Below are 27,983 nucleotides of genomic sequence, written 5' to 3' on the forward strand. Positions count from 1 at the left end.
CCTGGGTTACATTTCCTGGCTGAGATACAGAGATTCTCAGAAATCGCGGTTTGAAATAGAAAGTCAGCAGTAACCTCATCTGGAACGTAAGGAACCTCAGCAGAGGGGACCGAGCTGAGAGCGCTGCCACTTGGGAGTCTCCAGCTGAAAGAGAGAAGCCAGTCATCTTTGTTTTATTTTTAAAATATGTGAACAAAATAAAAGCTGAAAACATGCATTGTGTTTTCATTTTCCAGTGTCTCCGCTAGAAGCATTGCTCACATACCCTACCGGTACAGAGCCTGACATGCCACAGTTTCTGTGCTCCCATCGCTCCCTCTTATGTTACTGCTCAAGTATGCATTCAGAAAGAGCCAGCAGATATAGTAGATTTATTCTAGTTGTCGAGGTCAAGGACTCCTCTTTTTTTCTCTTGGATTCAGCTGAGAGGGAACTCTTTCCTCATAACACCAGACGGGCTTTCTGCTTTGCAGTCTACTGTCAGTGCGCACCACTGATAAAAAGCCATGTGAGAGTATTTTTAAAGGAAATTATCAGTCTATCTATCTGAAGCACCGGTGAGTTATGTGTCGTCTCCAGTGCCAAAGTTAGGGGGCTTTCAGCAAAGCACAATATCAGCATGCACTGCAATTCAGAGGCTCCAGCTGCTGGAAGCTCTTGCAAGCCATGTAAGTAAAGGGCTTTATTTTGCTGAAGCAAACTTTGTATATTCTCTTGCCTCATAAAAACTCTGAGATAATCTAAACTTGAGATGAATTTCCTAATACGAGTGATGTTGCTATCTTGCTGCTGCTTTGAATAATGCACGTATGTCGGCACAGTAAATAAGCAACTTACCTTTCTCGAAACGCTTTGCTTGTAAGTCGTGTGAGGAGCAGAATCTGTGCGCAGCTCGGGCAGGCTCTGCTTGCTTTTCCCATCACCGACAATTTCTGTCCTCTGTGTGTTATCGGCACGGAGAACTGTCTGATTTCTTCCATTTCTTGTTACTCTGATTGCAAGGACAACAGGAAACGGGTAGCAAAACACAAAATCTGTGCAAAGGAAAACAAAGAGCAGAAGGATAGTTTATAAAGCAGCATCAGTGAACCCCAAAAGTGGCGTGTAACCCCCACGTTGAACTTGCAGTCTTGTGGGATTTTACAAGCTTTACAGGGAGGTTTGAGACGCCACAGATTATGTGACTGAGAGGAACATTAAATGACAGAAGAAATATTTTGATTGCTTTATAAAAATGTATCTTGCTGTTCATGCTCATATTTAAATTAATCACTTTCTGTATGGTTAATTGGAGTTTATGGCAGGGATGGATCAACTTTCTGTGAGCTTCACACTGCAGTTTCCAGCCATGAAATATTTTCTTGCTCTCTATGCCATTCATGTACATATTGGCTTCAACAGGCCTGGAAGACAGGCGTTAAAATCCCAAATTTCTCATCTGTGAGGTCCACCCTGCCCTTTTGATGGCTGCCCATATGCAGATAGGGTGCTCAATGAATGGAAACTGGCTGCTGTGCCAGGAAGCCTGATTAGCTCCACTGACCAGGTACAGGTGGTATTAACCCGAAACAGAAATTTAATATACTCAGGGTTCTCAGTATCTTCCTGTCCAGAATGCCTCTAGTCCCCATGCATTCCTGGCAGCCTTTCCAAAAGCACCTAATCCCTCTGACTTTGCACCTTCTATTTAGCTCACACTATTTCCCTGCTCCCAATAACTTTCAACAGGTCCTTCCCTCCAGACCCACAGGTCTGCAAGGTGCAAACTCTGCCTTCCAGCCCCCACAGGGAAATCTGTATCCCCACACATACCCCATAGGACATCTCTATTTATTGCAGATATGCCACCACAATGACCTCTTGAATCAAGTGCCCAGAGGAACACAGACGCTGCCCCAAATGGCTTGTTACCCCTCCCAGCCCTGCTGTTGACCTTCATTTCCATAGCAATGCAAGAGCCACATGGAGAAAGGGGCACTGTTGGTTAAGGGAGATGCCCACAGTTCATTGAGGTCAATGGGAAGGCTCTGCTTGACTTCAATGGGAAGGTTTTCCTTGATTACGATGGGAAGAAGGCTCTGCTTGACTTCAGCCAGGAACTCAGCCCTGGGTGCGAAAATAGGATGGAAATCAATAGACATGCAGGGCTGTGGAGCTGCAGAATGTTGTTCCCAGTGAAGCTGGGGTGTCACCTCCCTGAGCGAGAACAGGGGAAGGCTCTGTAGAAAGAAGGTTGCAGGGGATGTAGGTTGCAGACATGTAGAGGGGGCAGTGTAAAAGTCTGACTCCTCTGCTGATGGAGGAAGATGTTGCTTTTCAAGAGTGTTTGGAGAGTGAGAAAAAGTTTAGTTTTCAATATAGAGATGGGCAAGAGCTGAGGTAACTCTTTTATTATTTTTTTTTCTTTGCAACTCAGCTCTCAAATACCTAGCTGGTGTAACGGCACTCCAGGGAGAAAACAGCAGTTTGCTATATTTTTGGAATTTATGTATATTCATGTGTTCCATTAGTCTCTTGGCAAATGCATCTTTTGAGCTCTAAAGCTTTCTGAACCTTTCATATAGTCCTTTGCTTTGAAGCAACAGATGTCTGTGATAAGCAGATGGTTATGGCTTTGAATCTGAACATCTTTAAATACTTTGTTGTGTATATTTTATGGGGAGGAATGTACTCTGTCTTAGAATGCAGAACTGATGCATTAAATGAAAAGTATCCATGTCTGGATGTTTGATGTCACTTCCTAGCTTGCAAACCAATAAACCACATGTTTTTCAGGATTATTTGTTGTGGGATATTTTCACCCCATTACTCAACTTGTGTTTTCAAGTTGCAAACCAACTGCGAAATGTGCTAGTCCGAGCTCAGTCAAAGCAAACAAGCAACAAAAAGAGTCAAAGGAGCTGCTCCGGTTGTGAATTGCATTCTCACTCTAATGTATACTGTGAGCAGGCTGAAATCTTCCTCTTGTAAAATTTCCCAGAGGAAATAATGCAGTGCCTATAGAAATAACTAAGAAAAAAATCTTTTGATCTTTCTTATTCTAAAATTGCATTTTTCAGGAGGTACAGATACTTAATTTGATGAGCAGGGAATCTAAGAACGTAAGATCTTTGACCAGGAATAAATTTGAGAACACAAATGGAAAGAATAAATCTCAAATAAGAAGATAAGTCACATTTTCTTTCAAGGAAAATAAACCAGATAAACAGATAGGATCCAAATGTTTTGCTATTGGATATTAATTTGCTGCTCTAAAACTGTTCTTTTCTCCCTCTCCATTTGACTTTCAGACTTGAAGAGTTTGTTTTTTAAATAAATCTTTTCAGACAGCCTCTGACATGTAAGAACTGTTTAAATGCGATTTAGTTGATCTTAAAAATGGATTATTGCACAGATTGCCGAGGCTTTGTTAATTATAATGAGATAAGATATGTCATTATATGAATGAACTCAGTGCTTACACAAGGCACCAACCTGACTTGAAAGAAGAGAAATGCCTCATTTCAACCAAGCTTTGGAGTTTTTGCTTCCACCTTTGAGAAGGAACAGGATTGTTGAAGGGTACATGGTGCTGGAGGGGTGCTAGAAGGGCTCAGTGGTGATGCAGGATATGCTCTTTTCCTCCCTTTTTTTTCTTTCTCCGTTCCCTCTGGGAACCTTTTCCCTTCTCAGTTCTCCAGGACACAGTAACCTCTAATGCCAGGCTGTCACAGAACACAGGTTTTCCTCTTTTTGCACCTCAACTCAGCCTCTCTTTACTCCACAACACCAGGGCTGGTGTTCAGCCTTGCTGGAGAGGAGAAGGCTTGGGATGGAGAAAGGGCCTGAAGTCCACTGCCTGGACTTCAGTGGCTAATCCCCATCTCTGCAGGTACAAGCAAAGTAGCCCATGTGTAAGCAAAGCATGCAGGCTGCTGGCCATCGTAGTCTGTTGCCCAAGGCTAATGACTACTTTAATTACTGCCTTGACTAGCTGTGCATTTCCTGGTGGTTTCTTCACCCAGATGTCTTTTGGGACTGGTCATTACCCAAGAAAACAGTGGACTAACAAACAGTTCCACTTTGAAAGTTTTAAGATCTCTTCTCTATCCAATGCTGTAGGGTTTAAAAAAAAAAAAAAAAAAAAAGAGAGAAAAAAAGAGGAAAAAAAGAGGAAAAAAAGAGGAAATTGTTGAAGGACTCTATTTTATAGTGTATTATTTGACAATGTGAGCTTTAGAAATCTACATACAAATAAGGAGTTGTGAAAACTTCTGATTGATGGGCTGTCTTTCTTTCTGACAATTCTAATTGTTTAAAGGCTGCAGATGTTCAAATACTTAAAAAACTGCAGGTGGTACCCTGCTACCTGACAGCAACATAACCCTAAGTAAATCCTTGCAATGACATGAAGAGATTACATTCTGATGCCTGCCAGACTTCTGTATCTGTCTCAAGATCTCTCTCTCTTTCTCTCTCTGTGGAGCCCATTACTGGTCTGGTGCAACACCTCAGCACATGTGTATTTATTTCTCTGAATACCACCTCTTGGTCTTACAGATGTGAGGACTCAATGGAAGTTGAATTGAAATCATACTAGAAGTCTGTGAAGATGCAGAAAATTGCATGTAGTTTTCTCCAGTTCTGGAAATATAAGTCCATTTGTAGTCATCAATAAATAAACAGGTTCTTTGTAAAGAAGGAAAGAAAATAGCTTTTAATCCTTACCATACTGCTGTGTGCCTATAATCTTCCTATAGGGTTAGAAGTAGAAACAAACCCTTCAAGCATGCCAGAATGCTCCCAACATAAATGTTGTACAAGAAAATCAGCAAAACAGACAGCGAAGGACCATAAGTAGCAAAACATCCAGAGGTGATGAGTGGAATCATAGAATCATAGAACTGCCTGGGTTGGAAGGGACCTTTCAGATCATCGAGTCCAACCATCAACCTAACACTGACAAAAACCATCACTAAAACATATTGCTAAGCGCTAAATCTACCCATCACCTCCAGGGATGGTGACTCAATCACTTCCCTGGGCAGCCTGTTCCAAGGCGTGACAACCCTTTCAGTGTGAAAATTTTTCCTAATATCCAGGATAAACCTCTAAACCAATATGGAGAGCCCAGACCAGTTACCATTACTGTGGTACCGTTAACCAAAAAGCTCTTAGCAGGCGAGGAAGCAGTGCAGTGGCATCCCAGTTTGCAGATGGAATCTAGCCTGGAAGCTGCTCTAAACTGGACGCTGCAATGGAGGGTTGCAATGGGAACACAGCCTTTCTTCTTGTAGGAAAATCAGCCTTCTAGAACAGGTACTGTGGTCCTTGGTTATCAATAGCTGGAACCTATTAATGCAACCTGTCTTTGAGTGATTGCCCAGTTCTGAAGTTCAGTGAACTAACATACTTGATATCTTAAATGTAGTTGGGGGTGGGGGAGAAACCTGCTTGTGTTCATATTCCAGAGGGAATTACTTCAGTTATATTTTTAAGGTTTCCTCTGTGGCTTTTAGGATGTTTCCTGAAATCTGCAATTACATTCATGTAACATCTGCGTCCAGCTTTTTCTGAAATAATGGTAAAGCAGACTATGTGGTAATTAAAACAATTCTTTCTCTGAGCTCTATCTCCCTTTTGGTTTATCAGCTGATGCTCTAGCAAGTAGTTTCTGCCTTGAGGGGTTGTTGATAGATAGTTCAGTGAGATAGCTCAGTATCTCAACTAACTTGTCCCTGTGAGGTCCTTGATAACACTGAGAAAAAACACAGTGTTCACTGCAAACTGACTTTGGCGGTTATCAGTAGATCAGATCCTTGACAGCACTGAAAGCCTTTGGTGGAGCACATGGGAAAAGGTGACAGTGCAGGGAGTCAGAAAAAAGCATTGGGACAATTTGGGGGTTTTTGTGACAATGGGGAACCGGATTCAGCATCACATGGTTGTAACAGCAAGGGCACAGCCAGCACACCCTGATCACTGCCTCAGTGCATGAACAACCTGAATCTCCTGCCTCAGAGGAAAAAAATCCAGACTAGAGAATCCTGGAGATTTACAAAAAATCTTCAAGGTTCAAGAGAGCAACTATACAAGTGTCTGAGCATCCCAAACAGGCAGAATAATTCCCAGTAACAAAGCTGAAGTTTTGGACGCTATGTGACCATATTGCCTTGACCATACCATGGCTGCTATGTTCTGCTGCTTAAAGAAAATGCTCTGTATTTATGGCTATTCCTTGCTCAGGAAGGAAAATGTTTAGATTCGCTAGTCAGATTGAGTACCAACGGTCATAGAACAAGAAGGTAAGAAACCATATAAACTTACAATTAAGGTGTTTTATCATTATAATTAATGACAGACACCGCATACTCCCAGATTTTTGTAATCTACAAATGGGGAATCATCCTTCTTTTACCTATAGCTACTTTTGAACATTATGGTTCTATTGCTCTAACGCCTGAGATTGTTGGTTTGTGTCTGTTCATGGTTTGTTTGTGGGGGTTTCTTTTTTTTCTTTTTTTTTTTTTTTTTTTGTTGTGGTTGGACTCGATGATCTCAAAGGTCCCTTCCAACCATGAGGATTCTGTGATTCTGTGATTTAAATTCCTACAGGCCAGGAGGCAATCAGAGAAAAAACAACTTTGTGAGGTTCCTGCCTGAAACAAAGTAGTTAAGGCCAAGAAGAGAGATGTAAATGAACACAGTGCCTGTGGGGTTTGATAGCCAATGTAAATACACTCTTTTTTAAGAATAGGCATGGATTCACATGTGAGGGTAAGAGTCATCCTCATGTTCATATCCTGGTTGAAGAGAATGGTAGCTTCAGGCAGACATTGTACAGAGATGTTTGGATGAAGGTGTTGCCAAAGACCATCCCAATAGTGTATCTATGCTGTGAATATCACACTTGAAATTAGTCAGCAACAACTATGTCATCTTGATTTACATGCTAATACAGATGATGCAATGAGACTCTAGAGAGATGGATCCACCGTTAGCTGGCAACAGATTTTTTGGCTTTTATGAATCACTGAAATTTCAGAATTCTCAGGGGTGTATTTCTCTAACTTTGCACCTTGCCTCTTAAATGAAGAAACATCCTGTTGTGGCCACATCTATGACATCACCTCTTCAAGGAGAAAAGGATGTCACACATTTCTTTCTGAAAACAGCAGGTGTAGAAATAGAGTTTTGGACATTTTTCATACACATGGGCTATGACAAAAGCTTGCTCATTATCAGCCTTTGGGTTTAGAGAAAAAGCTATGTTTCAGGGCCTACTGGACCCTGAAACAGAGCACTAGACCCAGAAAAAAATAGAAATATGAAACATTCATGAAATGCCTGTTCATGAGATGAATGTTGTTTCCAAGACAATCCCATGAGAGAAGGTCTTTGAGCTACATGGCCATTTCTAAAGTGTGAAAGGACCCTGGCTCCTTTTTATCTTGCAGGCAAGGAAGGAATGTGAAGGTCCAGAGAGGCACTTCTGCACATGGGCTGGGGATGACTGGTGATGTCCCTCCTCATCTCCCCCTCGGTGTAGCCCTTTCTCACTGTTTGGCTGGGTTTTGTTGGGTTTTTTTTTCCCCACAGAAATAGATAAAAAAAGTCCTTCAGCATCTTCTCACTAACAGGGAATATTTCAGTGTAGGACTACATAAGCCGTATTTTGCTAACATTTATGGAAGTTACAGTCCCATTTCTGTGGTCAGGGCTGTGTGTATATTTGTTCATATTGATTTCACTGTAATGCTAGCTTGTTGCTCCTTGCTTTAACGAGGTCAAGTTTTCCCAGGTGGCCTGAGGTGGTATTTTCCAGATTATGGGTGTATTTTCCTTAAACTGACAGTGTGTTACACGTTGTAGCACTGTATCCCTTTGCTTTGAGGGCTCAGCTTTCATGCAGGTGCCTAATGCTGTTCCTGAAGTTCATGCTCTAATGCAGACAGGATGGTTGGCTAATTTCTGCTTCAGATGGCTTCTACCATCTTTTCTTCATTGCTGCCAGTGTTTTCTCTTGCTTCCCTGGGGACACCAGATGCGTCTAATGAGTCCAGTTCCAGCTTCCAAGCTGAAACAGATCATGGACAGCCGCCATGTGTTGTTCAGATGCTTGCATGGGAGGGAGAGATCTCTTTCCTTTTTCTCTTGCTGAACCAATTCATTCAAGAAGAACTTGTTTTCGATCAAATTTGCATTGCTTTTAGCTAACTCCAGCCTTTACTAACTTCCTCTTTAATTCCAAGCTTTTACTATATCCTAAAAGAGGAGAGTTACCTTAAAAGAAAACTGGTGCCTGGGACAGTGTACCTTTCTCCCAACTTAAATGATAGGAAAAGTGTTTAAGCCTAAAAGTTACAGGCTGTAGCTGATGAATAATAAGACAACAGCCGGAGACATGCTTCTCCCCAGCGTTGCATAAGTAGATATAACGTATAATGTACTGCAACATCACAGCAGGTCTCCCAAATTGAAAACAAGGAGGAATAAAAGACTACCGTACCTTGGCTCTTAAATCCCTGAATGTGTTGTCTGTGTTGATTAGTTACTTTGATTTGTGCTTCCCCACACAGCTCATTTTTCCCTTTAATAAGAGTTCGGCTTGTAAATTGTCACTTGGATTGATAGTATTTGCACCAAACAGTGTAATTAGGCTGGAGTGACGGAATATATTACATTGTTTGTTTTCCATTATGTTTATTCCAGATGGTTTTTGTCACTGACTCTTTTTCTGAGCTGGGCTGTTAATAAACATAGGATAAATCTAATGAATAAATTTGCTGTGCTCAGTATAGATCTGTGGTGGTGTCTGAGATGGGCTTATGCCACTGAGTAATGGGCTCTCATTAAAACTGGAGAAATGTTAATTCTCACTCATATGTGAGAGGGAAAAGGGGCCCATGGATAGTGAAGGGCTGAAGAAGATACTTATGTGGGTTTTTTCCCTTTAAAACATCTGCTTAAAAATTAAACTGAGGTTATGATGAGTTCACAGTTGTTCTGCTTTATGACATATATGGACAAGGGAAGTGTTCTCCAGTAAAAGTACGGAGTAGGTACCTGCTTTCAAGCCTTTCGTTGCTGGAAAGTTCCTCTGTGCCCTTGAGCACGCTGGTTTGGTCTGTGCCTTGCTTCCTGAACAAAAGCTGCTTTTCTTCTGCATCTTAACTGTCCTGTCTCTTCAAACAGAAGTTGTTCAAAGTCCCTGCCTAGGCTGGTGATATGAAAATCATTTTAGAAAGTGAACTGGAAAATTTCAGAGAAAAGAACCCTATATGGGATGGAGATGCAGTGTGGAAGTCTACATGGCACCAGGACTGTCTTAATCTGCTCATTTGCCAAAGTGGCCTTGACTGGAAAAAACTGAAAGCCAACTAAATGACATGACAACAGACCTTGGAAAAGTCATATCGCTTAGGGAGTTTTCCAGTACTGGCCTCTTAGTTTTTCCATCAGAAAGGAATATAAGAAAGCCCATGATGAAACACAGCGTGGCCGATCTCACCATCTTGCAAAAGCTTTAAGAGTTGCATTAGAAGAGGTGATTATGGTTGCTCAGCAGTAAGGCCTTAGAGCCCTGGTTAAAGAGTACATTTTTCAGAAGATCAGTCAAAAGCAGGTTGTAGCAAACAAATGTTGTTTCTACTAATGTTTCCCACTTTCTCTGAATTCTTCCAAGAAGCACATAAGCAGGCAGCTGCCTGCAGTGCTGCCTTTCAACAGTACGAGTGGCTTCTCGCACTTCTGTCAACTGCTTAGCCCTGCTCTTCTCTGCAACTAAAACAGTTCCTCAGTCTCAGTAAGGTAATGCAAGGCAACGCTTCCCCAAGTAAAAAACCAAACTATGAACACAGGAGTGTTGATTTGCTGAGGTAAGGAAGAAGAAATTGTCCATCTGGGGTCACACAGGCCCACTAGGAGCAGGCTGGGGAGCCCAGTGGGTGGTGTGAGCTGGGTGGCAGGGGGTCTCAGCCATGCTGGATCTGAGCACCTTGGTCTTCTGCTCTCGCCTGTTGCAGTGGTGTCACCAGTTTGGAGGGGAGAAGGGAACAGCATTTCCCCTTATGAAATGGCAGAACATCTTCCTCTACGTGTTTCCAGCCACATCCTGGAACTGATAATAAAGGATCTTCCTCTTCAGCCAGGCATTACTTTTAAACCAGGGAGCAGGGCTCAAAAAGACAGCACAACAGCTGGAATTAGCAACCATACCATATATTACCAACTATACCATGCATCTCTTACGTGCTCCTTTCAAAGACGTGCCAGCTAAGCTGCAGCTGGGGAAATAAGACTAAACACTTCAGTCGGCTGGCATTTGTGAAAGTTTCTTGGAACAGGAGTGGACAAGGAAGGGGAAGGAGAAGTAAGACATAATAATTCAAAGCGATAATTCAAGAAGCCCCCAAAGGAATGGTGAGCTGAGAAAGGCAGCTGTTCCGGTCATTGAGGTATCAGAAAAAGGAGGATAGAGCCCGTACCCGTGGTACTGGTTGTCCCGCCTGGCCAGGCTGCGAGGCATGAAAGCGTTAACCCTTCTGGAATCGGTACAGGACATTCCAGCGCTTGAATTCACACAGTAAAAATAAACCTCGTGGAAGGCGTGTTGCCTATGGGGTTTATGCTCTGCTTTTTGATTCAATCATTTAGGAATGCAAAGCCCTTCTACCAGGTCTGGGCTTTAACAGTGCCTTCGCTTCGCCATCGCCAGGCTGTCACCGAAGGTGGAGCAGATCTGCGGTAATGAAGTTGCAAAAAGTCCATGTCTGCCTGCAGCCACTTGGTCATGCTCTTTCTATAGGGCCCAACTAATCTCCAGACTGTGCTGCAGCATCTTTTTTTAAAGACTGAGGACAAAATGCTTTCATTCCTGTGTGTTGTACCCACCACGTTCTTCCTAGGAATCAGTGCACGTCCACTTACGTGGCAGGGCAATGGTGAATATGTCCCGTGGAGACTGAGGGTTTGCTGGGAAATAAGATAAAAGAGTAGCCTGCCCATCAAATGCCTGCCTGTTTAGCTGGTGGGGTGGAAGGAGAGTTTATCGTCCCCAGGATCCCCAAAGCTGGCAGAACTTTGCAATTCTCATCCTGAGAGATGGTCTATTAAGAAGGCACATGGGAAAAAAACATTGTGATGCTCTTTTTCCTCCTATTAACAAGTGGAGTCAGGAGGACATTCTCAGTGATTTATTTCTAAGCAGTTCCTATACAAGGGAGTAGAAGAGAGAGTCGAGGAACATTGAACCAATTTCTGTTTGGTTACTCATTGGAAAACTGGAAATAACCACGACGTAGTCCAGTGACTTACCCTGGATTTACACCAGTGCCAATGAGAACATAAATTAGCCCACTGATTTTACATCATATCCCAGTGGAAATGGGCAATACACACAGTGTGTTAAAACCTAACTGAATGCTTATGAAGAGTCCAAGGATAATGTTACTTATTGAGGATTATTTTTAAATGCATTTTCTTCCTTCACTGGCTTTACCCTACCTCTTTAGGTCTTCTGCTATTGTCACCACAGTCGCTGAGCACCTTGGCCGTGAAAATCAACAGCAATTGCAAAGTCTTTAGTGAACTTTGTGAAGCATTTGGCACTTCTTATTTCACTTGTCACAGTATTTTGTTGTCATCTTAGATTTTCTTAGTCTTGTCTTTTTAACCTCAGAATACACTACTATGTTTGGAAATATTTCCTGTAGAGTTTTGAAAAAGAATCCATAACATTCAGCCATTACGTCAGGAAGTAAAATTTATTTTATCTCCTTTATGAAAAAGATATAAGCAAAATTTTAGCCTGTTACAAAAAATGTTGATAGTAATTATTTGATCTCTGCATTGACGTTGTTAATACCATTCAGGGTGACATCTAACAACCGTTAACGAAAACTGTTTTACTTAAAGACCAGTTGCATGGCAACTTTCATAGCAAACTCAAATAGAAAGATGGTCTAGGTCTATTATTAGGCTCTATCCAATTCTGCTCATTCCATTAAAGATAGTTCAGAAAATACCGCAGGCCTGATCCAGATCAGCCTCTCTGCTTATAGCTTGCATAATCCCATAAACCCAGCGCACAAGCCTGGCTGGATTCACATCACTGCTCCCACGTACTGATGCGCTGCAACACGTGGAACGCACTGGAAGTTGACAACCCTTTGACCAAAAAAAAAAGAAAAAATGAGAAGGAGGGAAAAAATGTCTGTACTTCCAGTCAGAGGAGCAGAAAGCAGGAGAATGACATCAGAGCAGGAATTCTCCGTGGCGCTGGAGGCAACAGGAGCTGCACCTTGCACTGAAAATTTCCTCAGCCTTCTCCATTTATTTCCATCTCAGCGGCAGACTAATGTTAGCTTTACAGTGTAGCACGCTGCCAGAGCATTGCAACAATTATGTTCAATGCCAGATGCTAAAAAAGCTTCTTGAAATATTACTAAATAAGGTATTGTGCGTGTTCTACATGAGGAAAATAAGTAAATTCCCTGAGCAGTAACAATAAGGGAATCTCTTAAGTCTATTAGCTATTTGTCAAATGCTTGTACTTCTTTATGGTGTTTTTCTTCCCTTTCATTTAATTCTCCAACTTTCAGTCTCAGCTTGATAATTTATTTTTTTTTGAAACTAAAATAATCTCTAATTTTTTATTGCTTTATTATGGTCTTAATTTGAGATTCATGTTGATCTATTTAGAGTAACAACATACCAATATTTCAGTATCTAGAGAAAAACAGTATCAGAAGACTAATTACTTGGAACAAAATGATGCTAAGGGCTAAAATTTAGTACTGTTGCTGGGCATGTTATTATATTTCCTATATAAAGGGTTTGTTTTTAGGATCATAAAACACTTTCTGCAGGTTGCCGTCATAGGTAACTGCCTCACAGCCTCTGGCCAGGAAGGGAACAGTGTACTCGCTTGGTGAACTTGGGCAAGGCCTGGCTATGAGGGAGGACAAGTCATGGGTCCCAAAGGATCATGACGTTAGGATTCAAAGCTGGAGACTTTTTTCCATAGCAGCATACTCAGCACAAGCGATAACTAAACGGCAGCACGCTCGCATCAGCCGGGCTCACAGCCTTCTCCTGGAGGGATGTGCAATAGTCCTCAGGTCAGCACCAGCCTGTTCTTGTTCCTTGTCTTCCTCCCGACCCATCTCCTCTATCACAGCAGGCTCCTGCAGAAGACCCAAGGGCCTTCCAGTCACGCACCAGGGATGGGGCATCCACAGCTTCTCTGGGCAACCTGTTCCAGCATCTCACCACCCTCACAGCAAAGAATTTCTTCCTAGTATCTAACCTAAATCTCCCCTCTTTCAGTATAAAACCATCACCCCTCATCCTATCGCTACACCCCCTGATAAAGAGTCCTTCCTGTAGGCCCTCTTTAGGTACTTGGAAGGCTGCTATAAGGTCTCCCCGGAGCCTTCTCTTCTCCAGGCTGAACAACCCCAGCTCTCTCAGCCTGTCCTCATAGGAGAGGTGCTCCAGCCCTCTCACCATCTTCGTAGCCCTCCACTGGACCTGTTCCAACAGGTCGACATCCTTCCTGTGTTGAGGACTCCAAAGCTGGACACAGTTCTGCAGGTGGGATCTTACGAGTGCAGAGCAGAGGGGCAGAATCACCTCCCTAGCCCTGCTGGCCACACTTCTTTTGATGCAGCCCAGGATGTTGTTGGCTTTCTGGGCTGCCAGCACACATTGCCGGCTGTGGTACGGCTTCGGAGAGAGCAGCGGGGCTCAGTGTTGAACCCGAACTCAACCTTTGTATAAACCATTTTCTACACATCTTCTGTTTACTGCATTAGCTCTCCCGCAGGCTGCCAAGATAACTTTATTTGCTGTTTAAAAGCTTAAATGGAAATTGAAAAATCTCCAACATCATCACTAAAATGTGCAGTGGGGACAAGCGGAAAACCTAAATTTATCACTGGAAAAACAAAGCCGATACTCTTGTGAGTGGTTGGAAATCAGTTTGGCACTGCAGTTAGAGCACTTCAGTGTTTTATTTTTGTTATGAAAATTGTTTTTCTCAGTTTTCTTCAAGGCCAATCAGTAACCATTTGTTTTGTTGGGTGTGTTTTGGTCTGACGGTTTTCATGTCTCTCTCATTCACAGTCTGATTCCTCAATTTGCTAAAGGACAGCTGATAAAACTCAGTTTCAGATAAACCAAAAATTACATTTATGCCATAAATACCCTCTGTGATTATGGGAAGACATACAGTCACTCTCTTTTCACTGGCAGTGAAATCAGCGTATAAAACATGCCTGAATGTCATTGTTCATTGCTGCAATATTGTTTTCTCAGGGACATCATGCCAAGTTCTCTTTTTTTCAGTACTGTCCTTATCTGAACCTTTAAACCCTTTCTTTCAAAATGATGAAAAGTAGTTCCTGGTATACCCTGTAAAATCCTCCGGCTGCCCCTAGGGTATTTATATCCACTACACTCAATAAAGATAAGAGTAAAAAGAAATACGTCATCTTGTGACCACAGCAGTCATACCAATCGCTGTGGCGATATTTTCCCACTCGCTATTAATTTACAATGGATTCCCTATTCTTTTCACTTAGTTCCTAACAGTGTTCAGAAATGTCTTTGTTTATGGTCTGGCAGTATCAGAAGCCATTATAATCAGATCGCATATTTCAGCGGTAGAATCACCAAAGATCTTGATCTTGAGGATGTACAAGAGACATTACCTTTCACAGCAGCTGCAAAGCACTCCAAGTAACCAGCCATTTTAATTACGAATAAGCAACCGAACTAGAGACTGCACCGAAGCTTCAGACTTGAACCCAAAGTTGCCCCCAGCTGGAGGGAAGCTGGACTGAGGGTGACGGTCAGGACACACAAGCCACCATCCATCAGATTGCTCCTTTAACTCAGAGGGGTTTTGGAGAGAAGCAGGCAGGCTGTTTTCACTCGCCATGAAATTTCCATAATGAATTACACTGCAAATGGAACCAAAAAGATCTTAGTCCGTTTCTTTCAGTGATTTTCCTTTCTTTCAGCTGTGTTTAGCAACATTTCTTTCAGTATTTTTTAAATCTATCCATACCCCATCATCTTGTAACCATGACAGTGGTACAGCAATAGCTGGTTGATGCAGGATGGACAGATCAGGAGAGATCTTCCTTACAAGTAGTTCTTGAGAGTCATGAGTATTTTTCTTCCCTCCATTTCTGCTTTGTGGCCATTAATTAACTCCTCCATTACCACTGCAAGGTAGGAAATCATTGCCCTTCATACGAAACAGAGAAATGAAGCGAGTTATGTGATTTGCCTAAAGCTACAAAGAAAATCATTACCAAGATAAGAACTGATGATTTTTTTTTTTAGCCCCTGGTCCTGTAACGCAATTAGCAGAGCAACCTCACGCCCCCTCATCATCTGCTATGTCATCCTCCACCTGAGAACGGCACTGACTTCAGCAGTCCTTGCTATTTGACGCTGAATTTTGCTGCTAAGGTTGATTTCCACTTAATAGGATGATTCCTACTGATACATTTTTTGCCTCTAAGATAAAAATTGATTAAAGCAACGTAAGAATCCCCTTTAACTGCAGCGTGACCCCAACACTTGGTAATTTTTCAGGAGCAAGCCGATGCCTACAACAGCATTTTTTATGCCATCTAGTGGTCATAGAAAATCATATGCCAAGCTCAAACCCAGTGTGCCACCCAGCAAAGGCATTACAGCTAATCTAGCTCCTGCTCTGAGGATCCCTGCCCCAATTAGGGCTGCTTGTGCCTCCCTTTCTTTTGCTGCTCCTCTTACCGGTCTCTCACTTGGATGGCTGAAAGCTGTGCTACTAAAACTCTGGAAAGCTGCAGTAAGAAGTGGCCTGAAAAGAGAGTTAAGTAAACGGATATTCTCCGGAGCACTCTCAGCTTACACGAACGCTGTGTTTCCATGGAACAGGGAACACGGTTTCTTCACTGCTTGGAGAATGTGAAGGAAACTGTGGGGACTGATGAAACAACTGATAAAAAATAGTAGCTTATATACGCAGAAGATTAGAATCATAGAATCATAGAATGGTTAGAGTTGGAGTCATTTGTTTCCTGAGGAGATGGATACAACTGGGTGCCTCAGAGAAGGGAGCTGGCTGCTCTGCCGAGCTGACCACTGGGTCCCTGCAGGGAGGACCTTGGGAATGGGGCTTGGACCTGGGGTTGTTTTCAGCCACCTTTTTGATTCAGTTCTCAAAAAACACAGATAGGGACTGAATTCTGCATGCAACCGTGATCTTTAAAAGTGCAATCGCAAGAAATACTCCCCTAGCAAGGACAGCAAGGAAGGACTGCATTATGAATCCTTAATTAAAAACTGGCTTGGGGAGATACGGAAAGCCAGACAGCGCCATCAGCAATAGTGATACTTTTCAGTGGAAACAGCATCGCCTGCCTTCTTTAATAATAAGCAACTGTTGAACAATGGGAAGAAATAATAAATTTAGCATGTTTGAAAATAGGTCAGCTCAACAGCTAAGGTTATGGCCACATAGATGTTTTTGTAAGGCACTTAAGGTGCTTTTAAGCTAATACATTTTAACGAAGAATTCTCATGGGAATGAATATGATAGTTCCTAATGCAGATAGGGTTTAAGACATGAAAAGCGTGTCAATTTGTCACAGTCAACCTTAGGATTACACAGAAAGTTAAATACCGTCTGCTATGAGAGTTTTGGCCAAGTGAAGCTAGCAGCTCACCAGACTTGGTCAAAATTGTGTCATACTTTCTCTGTACACACATTAACACATTTGGTAGAAATATAACGACTTGACGAGAAAAGCTTCCTTGTTTGGGTTGGACTGCCTTTGACAGTCCTTTGACAACCCCCGCGGCCCCAGCTGGAGCCAATGCCAAGTCCTTGGGAAGTGAGCAGCCCAAAGCAGTCAAGTCCCCTGCCACTCTCCAAAAACTCCTCACCCACAGTCCTCACCTCATGGCTTCAGCTGAAGGACATGTTTCTGCTCCCACCTCAGCACAGGAGGGCTTCAGGCAGATGGCCTCCTCCAACTCAAGCTTGTCCCCTGTGCTCCCACTCTCCCCTGGCCAGGTAGGGCTCCCCACTCCTTGACAGACACAACGGACCACAGCAAACAAGAGTTTTCTTATTCCCACTGTACAGGACAACCTGGTTCATTTGGACGGCAACAAGCCAGGACACACACTCTGGAGCACCCAGCCAAGCTGGTGAAGTGCCAGGGAAGCCAGCATGGACAGGCAGGCGGTGACCTCTCCAGCCTTCACCACCTGAGATGCATGTCTGCACCTCTTTAAGCTGAAGAGGAGCTGGGATGGCTGTGCCAGCAGAGCTGCGAGGGCAATAACCTCCAGCGGTGGGGCTTGTAATCTTCATCTGGCACAGCTCTCCACAAAATGAACATCTGTCCACAGCCTAAAGATATGTTTCAAAACTGATTTAATTAGACCAGCGCAAGCACCCATCTGGACACTTTTAGCTCTTTGGCTCCCATTCACCCAGCAAACAACTGCGGTGGATAAAAAATTGTTTTCACCTGCCCCAATGGCAAAGTGGCCAGAAGGAAAGGAGGAAGTATCAGCCAGGCTAGCATCTTAAACTTTTGACAAATAAGCCTGGTGAATCCTGCTGAGGTTTTTTATGAAGTTGCTGCCTGTTGAGATCTCCCGCCCAAGGTGGCCACAGCTGCAGAAAGGGCAGAGGGAGGAACGTGTGCCTGCGGCCAGGCAAAGCCCAGTGTCTCTGCTGAAACAGCCAATTTCAGTGGGTCCAACAAGTGTGGGAACGGTTTACACCCCACCTATGCCTCGGTCAGACATTTACTACCTGGGAACCCTTCCCTCTCTTACCCACCTGGCTCTTATGTTCCCCTAGACATCAGTACTGGATGGAAAAGCGTGCGGATGCTCCCCATATGATTTAAGGCAGCGTCAGAGCGGTTAAACAGCCTGGGGAAGTGGCTGATCTGCCCCAGCAGCACAGCGGCAACAAACCACAGAGGGACAGTTAACATTTTAAATTGGTACAGGCATTTCTGCAGCAAGAGTCTATCTATGTCCTTGGTTTATATAGATCCTTATTCCAGCTGAGGCCAAATAAAAATAAATCGGTTGATTCTAGATCAATCAAGGCATCCAATGAGGATCCAGCATTTATTTAACTAAATTATTTGAAGATAAACCAATGCAAGTTTGTGCATAAACGTTAGAAAAACATCTCATACAAATTAAAGAAGAAAATCACCTATGACAGCTGAGAGCACCATCATTTTTTCAGCACCATTTGGAGGCTGCAGATAACCCAGGTCTCTAATAGATTTTTTCTAACCTCCTAATAAAAACCTACAATTTCAATTACTTTTAATCTACCTCATGCTTACTATCCATTGTTAAAATCCTTTTTAAGAAAAACAATTGGAATTTTAACTAGTTGCAGATGGTGGAGATAAAATTGGTCTTTACAAATCTGTGTTTAAAACAGGATTTTCAGGGAGAGTGCTGTTTATGTTTGCTAATGTTATCCAAGCTATTTGTAAACAGGAGTCAAAGGTTTACAAGCTTTAGCCTGCAGTAAAAGTAAATCAGAAGAAGGAGGGAAGACTGTGAGTGTTAAACCCCCCTGACAGGCTGGAGCTGCTTTATCAGGCACAGACCAGCCACAGCAAGGGGCGAGAAATGAGAAGAAGGGAACAGACGCCCTTCGCGCAATTTCTGTTGCCTTTATGGAGAGGATAGTATCGGTAACGCGTCAAACGGTCAGATTGGACTTCACGTTCCTGGTACTCGGGCTAGACCGGGAGGGTAAATAGGGATACGCATAGACGGGGAGATCTTGGGGTTCCTGAGCTGTCTGCTGTTTCTGGGAAGCGGTACAAGTTCATGGGCAAGAGGGACACCTCCCTCTGGTCTCTCTCCACTGTGGCTCTTAGCTGCTGTTGCAGGAGGCTGAGGAGCCTCAGCAACGTCCTGCTGCTCCTTGGCCGAGCCTGTCCCCAGCTTGCTCTTGGAAAGCAGATGTCCCTCCAGGAGAGAGCACGAACTCCCCTTTTGCCTATCGCAGATAGACTTGCACCGCCTCTTGCTTTATTCTCCGGCTGCATTCATTTTTCCCTCAGAGATATCAAAACGGTGCAAAACCCAGGAGCTACCAGCCATACTCGGTCTCTTCTCCCAAGTCACAGGCGATAGGACAAGAAGAAATGGCCTCAAGTTGCACCAGGGGAGGTTCAGATTGGATATTAGGAAAAATTTTTACACTGAGAGGGTTATTAAGCATTGGAATGGGCTGCCCAGGGAAGTGGTTGAGGCACCATCCCTGGAGGTATTTAAAAGGCGGTTTAAAAGACTTAGTGACATTGTTTAGTGACTTTTTTTTAATCAGAGTTAGGTTGATGGTTGGACTAGATGATCTTAAAGGTCCCTTCCAACCTAGACAATTCTATGATTCTATGATTTGTCATTTGGAAACAGCAGCAGCACCATCTCCATGCACTCACTACACGCAGCAGGTCTCAGCTGCCCGTCCACCTCCAGCTCTTTGTGATTTTGGGCACACAAAGAGCTGTAGATGGCCTTACTGTGGCACCCACCAACAGGGCAGAAACAGAAAAGGTTTAAAAAAGGATGGAAAAAAGCAACCCCACAGCTTACAGATGAAACTCCAAAACAGAACAACTTCTTTGCTTAATGGGATCCTTGTTTTTGCCAAACTCACTACGTTTGCTAATAGGCAGTGAGTCATTATTGCCCTTTCTCCAGTCGACGGCCTCTGGAGAGGAGGCTCTTTTGGCTGTGATTACTTCTGCACAAGTGGTACCACCTGCACAGCATCTCTGTTTCCAGGGCCTGAAAGAGAGGAATAGTCTCTAAGTCTGCGAAAGAGGGGAGGGCAGGGGCAGCACGTAGGGACTCGGGGCTATACCATACACCCCCATGACCTTCTGAGAGGTCCCTCTTCTGTAACTGCTGGCATTCTGCATCCCTGTGGTAGCTTGAAGATAGAGCTCAAACAGGGAGAAGGGACTATGATGTCTGGGCTCACCACAGCTTGAACATTCACTGCAGCAAACAGGCTACTTGGGCCAGACTTCTGGCAGGAAAAATGAGTTCCACATCTGAGATTTCCATTTAAGGACATTTTCCAGCCATCTTTCACCTCGGCCAGCTGTAGCATCATGCAGAGGGGACAAGCCTTCGCACTGCCACCCCCCTGCCACCACGCTGCTCTCCAGACAGGAGCAGGCGCCCCTTTCTCTCCATCTCACGTGGACATGGTGGCAATCTGGAGGGACGTACAGAGGTGCATCAGGATGGCCCTGGCAGCCCCTGAACTTCACATGCTGCTGCATCTCTCCTTCCCCCTCACCTCCAGCCTCAGTGTCTGGCTATTAAAGAGAAAACCCAAAGGAATCCACATCCCAATAGGCAGGAAACAGAGGGGAAAAGGGTCTTTTCCCCATATGCCTGTTGGGAGCGGTACAGATTTTGACCTTTGGGCTCCTGATGCTGGGAGGAGAGCTCAGCAGTGTCAGGAGACCAGAAAGGAGAGGGGAGCTCTGCACTGGCAGGCACAGAACGAAGAGGAGGAGGAAGAATAGGAGGAGGAGGAGGAAGAGGAGAGCCACCCCGACAGGGAATGGGAAATATCATCACTTAGCCAGCGTGGTGGCTGTGAGGACATGAGGCCATGGGTGACACCACTGCGTTCAGCTGGCTCCTCATGGAGAGCAAAGCAAGCGTCTGTATAATCTGACATTCTGTGGTTAAAACAGATAAATAAGCAAACTTGATTTTGAATAACAATGAGACACATCTGTATTAAGAAACGACAACTGTTTTGTTAAAAGTGTGCCAATGAAAGCAGTACTACATAGAGTATTTGGAAGACTGACCTGAAGCTGTCTGTCGCAGACACATGAGAGTTTATGCTGCTTTGATGAATTCAGAGGGTTTATCTCTTCTATATAAACCACTGATGTCTCCTGGAAAAGATCATATTTACTTTTTACTACTTTTCTTGGCTTTCAAGTCTAGCAGAGTGACGATCGCTACGGTGGGGAGATTCTGTCCCATGTTGTACATCTTTGGCAGAGACCAGATAACACAATCTCAGGCAGCTGCATTTTTGCAGCTGTACTTCTGCGTTTTTGTTAAACATGATGGGTTTACGCTCATCTGAGGAGGTAACATGAAAGCAGCGAAGCTGCTAGGCCTGCCAATCTTGTAAGTCTTTCAGAATCTTGCTTACTAATGTTAATACAGTGGAGGAAAAGAGCAGATGGTTCTTACAATTTAGGGGACCATGTAACCACTAGCATTTGTAACTGTAAATTAAAAATTTTCAACATGTAAATACTTGTGGCAATCATAAGGAGTTCAAAATTACTGCTTTTCTGAGAAAGGTAGTGTACAAAGGAGTAGATTAATCACTTATAAGGAAAGAAATAGAAGGCACCAAATGAAATTATCAGCTAAAAAGATTTAAGGGAGACAAAAAAGTTTAAGGGACACAAATGTGTTCTGTGCGTAATTGATCCAACAAATCTACCTATGAGGAATGTTGTGGGAAGACAGAGTTAAAACTCTTTCCAAGTTTATGGATAAGGAGTCCAGCAAGGCTGACTGAGACCAAAGACTCAGAAAATGTCTCCAGCTCAGAAGACCTCAGCTGCAGATAGCAGGAAGATAGACAACCTCCCGGCAAGCATCGCTGTGCGCTTCCCACGTCCTCGGGAAGAGAGCGAGGACCTGCTACAGGACACTGCCGGAGAGCGAGGGCTCAGGGCTAGAAGGGCTTTTGATCGTATTTACCAGAGTCATTCACATGTAACATGAGTCCCAAAACAGAGACATAATGAAATGGCTGTTATGGATGACTTCATAATTGCCCCAAGAGAACAAACTGGGACACCAATTAATTTTATGGACAAGGAACAGCAGTGGCTTATGAACTTCTGCGGAGACCTCGTTTCATGCATTAACAAAATAAGCAGAATAGATAAAAACAATAAGAGAGCAGCTGTGCCAACAAAATTGTCTCAAAATGAAGTGTTTCGATATCCTCTCCCGTGAGTTGATAAATTTATAAAACTTATTTTTTTGACTTCACAGTATGTGTGCATATATATATGCACATACATATATTTAAACTTTGCCAAAGACAAAGGAAAAACAGAAGCCTTGTAAGAAACCACAGCATCTCACAGAAAGAAAAGGAGAATTCTAAACAGGAAAGAAGTGACATTTAAGCATAAGAGAGTTTTCAATTGCAATTATCCTCTTCAAGACATAATGTGTATTTTAAGCAACAAACAAAATCACAAATTTCAAAATAGAACTTTCTGCAGTGCCCAAAGAAGATACCTATCACAAAGATAAAACCAACAAAACAGTTCATTACATGCCAGCTTACTGTTTATCAGCTAGAAACAAATCTAAGGACATCTTTAATTCAGACCATCAGAGAATAGATCTGTATTAAAGAAAATTAACTCCATCGGTCAAAGTCAAATAGAAAAAAACTCTTTAATAATATCTTTGACATAAAACGCATCCACCATGCTCTAGGGCCTTGGAAAAAAGCTAAGTGAGAACAGGACCTCTTTGGTTGGTAAAGGCACAGATATATATGTGTATTCACGTACACACATGCACATATACACACACTTGTCTATGATAAAATTATGCCTTGGCAGAGGAAAAAGCATCTGCCTGAACTGATCTGAGAGACTTTAAATTATAAGAACTTTTTTTCAGTTTTATATCTTGACTCTTTGCCATAAAACTTAAATAGTTTTATCACTGAAAAGAAAGGTCATTTTAACCAAGGCAAGAGAAAGCTTCTCCATGTTTTATGCATTTTCAACTTTATTTGCAAGTCAATACATTCTGAATCTCCATAGGTTTCCATTAAAGTGGAAATTGTGAAACCCTTTACCCTCACGGAAACTTGAAGTTAATGTGCTCTAAGCCTTGCATGGCTTCTCTTTTTATATATATATTTTATTTGTATTAACAATCACGTAAGGAAATTTCGGGGGGACAGATCTTAGAAATGATTCTGGCATACTGTTTGTCTTATACTAGCCAGAATTTCTTAAGAAATAAATATAGATCAAGGTTACTGTTTAAAATGCAAAAAGGCTGATGGCAGACAGCTGCCATGGAGTTGCAACTGTAAAACAGCACTGACTTTATTGTCACCATTGTAAATTATATCACTAGATACTTGAATGAGAAGCCTGTGCAAAACTCTAGATGCTACTATAAGGCCAAGTCACATTCAGCGATTATGGAATTGCAAAGAGGGTTATCCATAATCCCTTTTCTTTTTAAGAAATACACGTGCCTTGGCATAACCTACCACATGCCACGCCACTACTTTGGGCTGTGTTCTCACTGCAGGTGCACCCCAAGTCTGTGTCAACTGTGGACATGACTCTGTGCATGTCCTGTTTCCTCCTGCCCCAAAGGGACCCCTCTGGTGCTGTGTCTGGGCAATCCAGCTGGTACCCCCCAGGGCACAGTGCACAACATAGCTTAGGGTCCACCCAAAACTACGTTTATTTGCTATATGGACTAACCTCAGCATGCTGCATTTGGGTAAGATGTCTCTATCTATGTTATTTGCTACACGGTGGCATCTTAATCAATGTGGAGAAGACCAGGTGGATTGGGGACCTCCTAGGGTGACTCTTACAGCCCATGAGTCAAAGTTAGGTGGGACTTGTTGGCAGGCTGAGATCAGGGCAAATTCAAGTGAAAAGGAAATTAAAATGGTTGCTAAACATTCTGTGACCTTCAGATGATCTAGGAACGCCCATTTATGTCTCCTGGAGACCCCGCTGAGATCACCCTGAAGCATCACACACATGCAGAACACAGTCAAGGTAAAGCCCACTCCTTACCAACCAACGGTCAGGCCTTCCTAATGAAGAGTGGGAACTTGACTGACAGCTGCAGCTTCTTCATGCTGTCCTCTGGAGGAACCCAAGGAAATGAACACTTCCCAGATAGGACGGATTTGAAAAACGAGTCAAATTATTGTTGTAAGAATTTAACACCTTCAAGGCCAGATATAAATACAAGGCACGTATTTTTAATAGAGGTATGCCCGGCTACATGAGACCCAAATTTTGTTCTTAATGATAAGCAGAAGTATGGCCGATGGTCTGTTACAAAGCCAGAAATGACCAATTATCAGACACTAGACCTCATCTGCACTGTACTAAAAAACCTGCAGAAATTATGCTGACTTCATCCATTTTAACCTCCCATGAGAGAACTGATTTGAAAATGAAACGGCAGTTCACAAGTACTTAAGAAAAGCAAAATCTGAAAACTGCTTTTGAAATAACCTGCTTTTACATCAGCAGAGCAATATTACCCCTGAAATATCATTGATGCTGTTGGTTTACTGATGAAGAAACAGAAGCGTGTAAGATTAAATTATTGCCGTGGAATGGACATTTCTGATTGAGGAATAGAAATCAGATCTCCTCAAAGAAAACTCTGTGTTCTGTTTTCTTTCTTCCTCTCTGTGAATGTGATCAAACACCACTAATAAGAGAGAGATTTGCATTTGATTTCAGCATGTACTAGAACCAGGCTGACAAATGATTATGTGTATCAAATTGAAGTTATCATATCAAAGGAAAAACTGTCATTCTTCTAAGCGCATTTATGTCAGACAAATTTGTGTCAAATAAAAGAAGGCAAAGCTTCCTCTCCTCTCCTCTCCTCTCCTCTCCTCTCCTCTCCTCTCCTCTCCTCTCCTCTCCTCTCCTCTCCGTTAAACTCTCTTTAAAGACTTGTTAGGATATATTGCAATTAGGATATATAGTAGGCAAAACAGATTGATAGACTCGCCAGAGCTCTATACAATAGCATGAGTTTTTCACTGTCAACGTTTGTACAAAGTAGAAAACAAATAAATGAGATAGTACTTTTTTTTTTTTTTAAGCTTTTTTCTTGGAGTTTTAAAGCTTTCTGCCTGAAATGTCCAAGTCAGAAATGCAGAGGAAAAAAATTAGTGTCAGTGTTACTTCAACCTGGTCTAGGGGGAGGTGTCCCTGTCCATGGCAGGGGGTTAGAATTAGATGATCTTTAAGGTCTCTTCCAACCTAAACCATTCTATTATTCTATAAGAAAAATCTCTTAAAATATATTATAGATTTTTCAATGTGTTGTAAGAACACTCCAAACATTTCTTCAAATAAGCAAATTTGACACATCTTCACAATACGTAGCAGTTTACGTATTAAAAAAAACAACTCAGACTGAGACCCTGCGAATCCAAACAGTCCCCCATAGAAATGGTTCTCTTCAGGAGACTGAAGAAAGCAAGAGCAAATCCGGAAGGACACAGGTGGTTCAGCCAATGCTGCAGTGGGGAGAGGGGTAAGGATCCATATGGAGTTAAACAGACCTTTGAATGCCTTGTGCTGCAAACTGTTATTTCCATAGGCATAGACTGGACTCATGCTGCCAAATGGCGATCACAACGCTTTATTCCTCTTTGAATAAGTACAAACTGAGGGCACTGACACCTCTGAGTGTCCCTGCCAGCCTCTCCTGGGTTGTCCCACCACCTTGCCCATGGTCCAGGACCCCACTGCAGCCCAGCTGGCCTGACATCCAGGTCTGGCCTCAGATGCTGAGGGTGCCCTCAGCTGCCTCCAGGCTGGCCTGGTCTCTGCTGGGGTGATGGGACATCCTTTGGCCAGCAAGACCCTACCCTGCCACCCTGTGAGGAGCTCCATCCCTCCCAGCCCCAGGGAGCAGACAGTTGTAGAACATCAGGTCCATCATCTAGAAATTCAGGTCCTGTGTGAGTATTTGCTGGGTGCCAAAAGGGTTGCCAAAGGGTGAGCTTGGGTGGAGCTGGTGTCCCTGTGAAGACTGATGGGAGGCAAGATGCAATGCCCCATCTGCTCTTCTATGGAAACAGAAGTCTTTGTTTCAATAAGAAAATACCATAGCGAATAGAATTTAAATGGAATTTTATTTCACAGCTCCAAACTGTTTAGAGCTGTCTTTCTAACGTGCAAGTCCTTCAGTCTCACAAAAAGGTCAGCCTCACTAAAAATCAAGTTGTTATTTAAAGGTTTGATTTAATCAGGAAGAAGCATACTTAAAAACGTGCTATTACCCAAAAGCAGACATTACATAAATTTCATTCTATTTTTATATCTTCCTGGCTCCAGTCTCCTGAATCTGACATTAACCATAACAATCACACATGTGACTAAACCAGGCCAAATTCTCCTTTTTCTATTCCAGTATAAATATAGAAGTAATGCTGTTGAAGTAATAGCTTTGAGGTAGACTCACTCCACAAGAACAGGATTTTTCTCATAACAGCCACAGTCAGGAAACTATGCTGATTTTGAGGCCAGATTTTTATCTCCTGTACTGACAAGTTAAAGCACCAGCGTGGAGGAGACCACCAGGGTTGACATGAGAGCCTGGCAGTCCCAGAGGCTGAGGCGCATGTTAACACGGGTGGCATTTTCAAAAGCACATGAGGCTTCAAAACTCTGGTGCCATTTTCAAAATACCTTAGGCTTTCAAGTTCAAGCTCCACTAATTTAAAGTTAGGCTTAAGCTTTTAAATGCATTTATCGTTTGTGCAGATGAGATACAGCCTCCTACAACTCACACCTCTGTGAGACTCAGCTTCACAGCCACAACCTCTCCCTTAAGTTTGACTCCTCAGTTTCATGTTGAGGTTCTCTCTTTGGTGCTCATGAATGTGCCAAGAGTGCACCAAGGGTCAGAAAGTGGAGACCTTGCAGCTAACTCTGGGCAGTGGGTAGTGCAGCACCCTGTGGATGGAGACCTGCAAGGAAGCAAGTAGCATTTGCTTGGGCATGGAGCCATCTCGGCTCACAGGTGTGCACAGTCTGGGTCTCACCTTGCTGTCCTGAGTATCTGTGCTGCACAGCACCGCTCCTGCAGATGTGACTGAAGGGACCCTCTTCAGAAACCTAAGGCTAAGGCAGCCTCTCCTGCTCTAGTTGGTCCCTCACAGGTTTTATGGTTCATGCACTTGGACTGAGGTACCCACTTCCCCTCCAGACGCATTGTCTACGTGTGAATGTCATACAGGCTTTTTCAAAGGTGGAACTTTTAGGAACTCTTGTAAATTAAGCCCAAAGGTCTTAGCACCACAAAGATATCTCTTACCCAGGAATATATAATTTCAGAATGCTGATTTTGTACGTCTGTTATCGCATGCACAATTGTGCAGTTATCTTTTGAAGGTTCTCAAGCAGGAACCTGGGAGCTGTAGTGAGTTTTTGTCAGGAGTGGTATTATCTGAGCTCTGCTGTGCATTTCTGCCATTCTTGAGAGCATGGCTTGGGTAGCATGGAGCACTTCAGAAACTCCTACTTTTACGCTGCAACATATATACTCCCAGTAATACAGTTCAGAGTGGATTAAGATAATTAAATTCATACTACAGGGCGTTTACAATACCTTCCATCTTCTTAGTGTCACATAAATAAAAACTATTTACTCCTCCACAGTCATATCAGACCCCAAATTTTGAAGTGAGAAAATTTACACTTTATACTACCTTTGCACTCCCCAGTGTGTTAAGGACTGTTTACAATATCACGTGGACTGAAAGGACCACGGCGTAATCCAGTATTGTCTGTTTTGAAGGGACCACAGTGTCTAGCAAGCCATTTCTAGCTGGGGATTTGCCCACATAGGCAAAATTTCCAGTTCCCCTCTTGGACAAGCTAATGGCTTGCTGTGTTGCAATAGCAGCACAGAGAGACCCTTTGTACACTTAAAAATATTGCTAACATAACCGTGACTATGTGACTCTTTGCAGTGTCACCTGCCCCAGGTCACAGCCTCCACTGCTCCTGCCGCAGAGAAGTTTATGGGATCCTTCCCCAACTTGCTTCAGGGGGAATCAACCAGCTTAGTCCTGCCCAAGCATTTAAATCACTCCTTTGGTCTTTGCCTAGTCTGATGTAAAGACGTAG

General features: G+C 43.1%; 1 protein-coding gene across 1 annotated transcript in view; it reads left to right on the forward strand.

The window, feature by feature from the left end:
* The first annotated feature begins 388 nt into the window (after positions 1-388).
* C1QTNF7 (C1q and TNF related 7) overlaps positions 389-27,983 on the forward strand; it is a 36,910-nt gene continuing 9,315 nt past the window's right edge. Inside the window, exon 1 of the mRNA XM_074148357.1 lies at positions 389-668. The gene's annotated coding sequence lies outside the window, so the exon portion shown is untranslated. The remainder of the gene's footprint in view (positions 669-27,983) is intronic.

The sequence above is a fragment of the Numenius arquata genome, chromosome 5 (genome assembly GCF_964106895.1).
Source record: "Numenius arquata chromosome 5, bNumArq3.hap1.1, whole genome shotgun sequence".
NCBI classification, from domain to species: Eukaryota; Metazoa; Chordata; class Aves; order Charadriiformes; family Scolopacidae; genus Numenius; species Numenius arquata.